We start from the raw sequence: 5,369 nt of genomic DNA on the forward strand, positions 1-5,369 counted from the left end.
GCATAATTGGCTTTGACTTTAAATGCTGTGTTTATGTAACCTACCTCTTCACTCACCTGATGAAGGAGCTGCGCTCCGAAAGCTAGTGATTCCAAATAAACCTGTTGAACTTTAACCTAGTGTTGTAAGGGTTCTTACTGTGCCCTTATTCTTAGGCTTATTCTTAGGCTCTCACCCCTAGTTCTGGACCTCCCCAACATCGGGAATATTCTCCCCTAATCAAACCTGCCCAGACCCATCAGGATTTTCTATATTCCTATTAGGTCCCCTCTCATTATTCTAAACTCCAATCAGTACAAGCCCAGTCGATCCAGTCTTCTGCATATGTCAGTCCTGCCATCCCGGGAATTAGTCTGGTGAACCTTCGCTGGATACGCTCAATAGCAAGAATGTCCTGCCTCAAACTAGGAGACCAAAATGGCACACAATACTACAGGTGTGGTTTTACCAAGTGTAGAGTGATGGGTTGGTAATTGGCCAGATTGGATTGTCCTGCTTTTCTCGTGATTTTCTCTTCCTCTGGTTAGTTGTTCAATTATCCACCACCAGCCCTGACTGGATGAGGCAGGAATGCTCGCTTTGATCTGATCCATTGTTTGGGGGATTCCATTGCTCTGTCCATAGAGTCTTGCTGCCGCTGCCTAACATGCATGCAGTCCTGTGTTGCGACTGGGATAATTGGTGACAAGTAGAATCATTTCTGTTAGCTAATAATTGACGCTAGCTGGAGTTGTTACGTTACTTGAGTAATTGATTATTTATAGCTTGGTTCTTGATAATAATTGGGGGAATTGATGGTAACTGCGGTAATTGTTGATAAATAGGATAACTCGATCTAGCCAGGTTAACTGGTGATGTTAAGTTCTTGACAATAATGGAAGAATTGATAATAGTTGCAACAATTATTACTATTTGAAACCTTCATGTGACAAACAATCCCCCATGTCTGCTGTAATTAACAGGAAGCTGTTAATATTTTGAGTAAAAATGTTCAAGAGGATAAATCGAACTTTTAGCTCAGCAATATTATCCAATAATTGGTCTGTTTATTTCTTCCAATAGACCAGAGAGAAACAGAATGATCTAATAACGTCAGATTTATTCCTCTCTAAGAGGTAAGTGAAAGGACACATTAATGCAGCCCAGCTTTCAGCCTGCTGAGGGTATGTATGCAAGGCCAGAATTTGCTGACTGAGAAGATAACTGAATTGGAGACACACACTGTTATTTGTCTGTAAATAATCCAGCCAATTATAATGGAGAAAATATATCCCGTTGTTGGGAATCAGTACAAGTCGCTGGTCGATTAGCGCCATTCCTCTGTGAGCCATACAGAAATGATCCTCGCTGCTGTTCCTTGTTGCAACTTTCAAGAAATTTCTGGAATTTCTGGACTGTGAATGAGCAGCACGGTAGCACAGTGGTTAGCACAGTTGCTTCATAGCTCCTGGGTCCCAGGTTCGATTCCCGGCTCGGGTCACTGTCTGTGCGGAGTCTGCACGTTCTCCCTGTGTCTGCGTGGGTTTCCTCCGGGTGCTCCGGTTTCCTCTCACAGTCCAAAGATGTGCAGGTTAGGGTGGCCAAACTGCCCTTAGTGTCCAAAAAAAGGTTAGGTGAGGTTACTGGGTACGGGGATACGGTGGAGGCATGGGTTAAGTCGGGTGCTCTTTCCAAGGGCCGGTCCAGAGTCGATGGGCTGAATGACCTCCTTCTGCACAGTAATTTCTATGATTCTATGAAGCTAGGCTCATTCACTGCTCAGCACAAGACTGGAATGATTCATGGATATATATAATGTGTAAGTCTATATGTACACTTTGGAAGGAGGAGATGACATTTCATGTAAATACATAGATATAGAGTATACCTGTAATTTGAGGCATTAAATGTCAATGAAGCATGAGCGAAAGGAACATTTAACTTTACACCCATAGAATCCCAAACTCTCAAACCTTGGGGATTCTCTTGTGTGAAGTCTGTTCTTGTTGTAGATGGACAGAGATGGATAAGAACATAAGAAATAGGAGCAGAAGTAGGCTATTTCGCCCTTCCACCCTGCTCCACCATTCAATGAGGTCAGGCTGATCTTCGATTTCAACACATTTTCCTGCACAATCCGCGTATCCCTCGATGCTTCTAATATGTAAAAATCTATCAATCTCAGTCTTGAACGTACTCAATGACTGCCATGATTAGTCACCGACTATTATCAGTGCACCATGTAACTATAATCAGATTGGGGGGAAGAGGTGGGATAACGGTATTATCACTGGACTAATAATCCAGAGACCCAGATCCAGACCCGGCTTTAACAAAGGGTCATCTGGACTCGAAACGTTAGCCCTTTTCTCTCCTTCCAGATGCTGCCAAACCTCCAGAGATTTTCCAGCATTTTCTCTTTTGGTTTCAGATTCCAGCATCCACAGTAATTTGCTTTTATACAGTGTTTAACTCACTGCCACTTATTTTCCTGGAATGCCTAACCTGAAGAAGTACTGCTCTTCTCTCCGACAGGATTTCCGTATGTCCCTCCCCCACTATCCACCTTCACTGCTTTCCATTTCTCTCTCAGTGTTGCACAAGGTATTTACCAAGACTCGCTTCTGCAGCCATATGTGTCAGTGATTGTCTTCATATCCGACTTACCCCATGGGGATTTCAGCTTACATTCCACCCTGCATGTAACCTCCAGAATTACAGGTAAGTCCAGGATATACAACATTCTTCCAACTGCTGCTCTCACCACATCCTGAAAGCCACACTCAGTGCCATACGCCACCACATGAAGACACTCAACATCTCTCTCCAGCAGCACTGTCTTACTCTCTCTCAAAGCTGTCCCTGTCCCCAGTTTCATTTCATCCTTCGCATCATTCGATGCCTTAACAGGAAACATTTCCTGTTTCTTGCAGATGTTAAGGAATGCAAGCTTCTACAACTTATCAACACCACTGCCCATCCTAGGCCCGCCACCAGTCCCAATCCCTCGTACCCCATTTCTTCTAGCTCCTACCCTTGCCGCGTGTTCACCATACCCTCCGACCTTCCCCTTTCTGAGGCTGAGCGTGCTGTTCTCACCAAAGGACTCAGCTTTGCACTCTTACCTCCCCACCTCAATGAATTCCGGGCTCAACATGATGTTGAACTCTTCTTTCGTCGCCTTCGTCTCCATGCCCCACTTCTTTGGGCAAGAGTACTCCTCCCATTCCACAGATCCTTTCATTCGCCTCCAACAATCTGCCTCCAATTGGACACCCCCACCAGCACAATAACCTGCCCTTGATCTTTTCAATGAGAACTGTCAACAGGACATTGACCGTCTTAATTGTTTTGCCCCCCTCACCTGTTCCAACCTCCCTCCTTCCGAACTTTCCACTCTTTACTGCGTCAGGTCCAACCTCAACTTTGTCATCAAACCTGCCAAAAAAGGGGGTGCTGTTGTCATCTAGCGTACTGACCACTTCCTCACAGAGGCTTTGACAATGGGTCACCTGGCCTCAAAATATTAGCTCTTTTCTCTCCATACAGATGCTGCCAGACCTGCTGAGGTTTTCCAGCATTTTCTCTTTTGTTTCAGATTCCAGCATCCACAGTAATTTGCTTTTATCTTTTCACCCAGAGTAATGCTCTGGGGACCTGGGTTCAAATCCCACCACTGTAGATGGTGAAATTTAAATTCAATAAAAATCTAAAATTAAAAACCTAATGATGACCATGAAACCAATATCGATTGTCGTAAAAACCCACCTGGTTCGCTAATGTCCTTTCGTGAAGGAAGTCTGTTATCTTTACCTGGTCTGATAATGGCCTACATGTGACTTCAGTCCCACAGCTATGTGGTTGACTCTTAACTGCTAATCAGTTTGAGCAATTAGGGATAGGCACTAAATTCTGACCTTGCCAGCGATGTCCATGTCCCATCAAAGAATAAAGAAAAAAAAGGCTAATTAAATGGACTGTGATCTTTGATCATCTTTTATTCCACAACCCCAATGGTGGATATCATTGGATACCATGGACGGGATTCTCCGTCAGCCAATGCTGGAATTGAAAAATGCGATCGGCGCCAAATATCGAGAATATCGGGTCAGGCACCTTGGTGCCGCTCTCCTCATTGCCATTTTGTTGGCTGGGATGGATTGTGGGGGAGTGAAGCGTATAGGTGCGGCTGCAGCTTGTCACCCCCCTGAGTGTCAATCGCAGATCCAGCGAACCAGGCATCGTTTCTCATTGGAATCGATTGTGTTTCAAGTGGCGCCAGTGCTAGCCTCTTAATGTTCACTGAATCGGTCCCAGGTGCGGCGGCGGTTTTGCCGTGGTGGAAGTCCACAAATCCTGCCCCGGGGTCAACACTTATTCTCCGACCCCGCGCTGGGAGTCTCCGAATCATGGGACGCTGTCACGACGGCGGTCCGCCGATTCTTTGGCGCCGGCGTGCCCCCCCGGCGATTCTCTGCGTGCGATGGGCCGAGTGCCCGACGAGGTAGGCCAAGTCCTGCCGGCGCCGTTCTCGTATGGTCCTACCTGGCAGGACCTCGGCATTCATGTTGCAGGGGGCGGCCTGGTGGGGGGAGGAGGGGGGTTCCGACCCCGCGGTGGCCTGGCCCGCGATCGGGGCCTACCGATCGGTGGGCGGGCTTATCCTGGTGGGGGCCTATGTTTTTCCGCGTTAGGCCACAGTAGCTCTCCGCCATGTTGCGTCGGGGCCGGTGCGGAAAAGGCAACCCATGCGCATGTGTGAACTCGCACCGGCCGTAGCACGCCTGCGCAGACCCGCAGTGTCTGTTCTGATGCCCGGACCAGCAGCTGGAGCAGTGTGAGGCTCTCCAGTGCCATGCTGGCCCCCTCTGCGGTGCAGGACCGCTGACCCAAGGGGCCAGATGACGCCGGCGTAAAATGCTCCGGCGCTTACGACGGCGTCAACACTTAGCCCCATGATCAGAATATCTCGCCCTTAGTCTCAGGAACAGAGAATTCCGCCGCATAGGTTACAAATTATATGCTCTTCCTTTATCTGTCATTTCAGATGTAAACCTGTTTATAAAGGCACATGTGGACAGCATTTGATGTGCATGGCAACTGACGTATGCAACAGTAAAACCACACAAACAGAAATGTTATCATACTAAGGGCCTGCAGTGTAAATTAGTCAATTCCAATGAGAGTTCACTCATAGGGAACTAGATCTGTCGATGGGAAACTTAATAACAGCACTGAGAATGAATATATAAAAGGTATCGTGTGGATTTGAATTCCGTCCAACTTATAAAGATAGGCCCATTCCTGAAGATCCCAGAACATTTCTAAAAATTAAACTGACGATATTAATTATTTTCCCAATTGTTGTTATTTTGCTTCTGCTACTTAAA

The sequence above is a fragment of the Scyliorhinus torazame genome, chromosome 2, assembly GCF_047496885.1.
Source record: "Scyliorhinus torazame isolate Kashiwa2021f chromosome 2, sScyTor2.1, whole genome shotgun sequence".
Taxonomy (NCBI): Eukaryota; Metazoa; Chordata; class Chondrichthyes; order Carcharhiniformes; family Scyliorhinidae; genus Scyliorhinus; species Scyliorhinus torazame.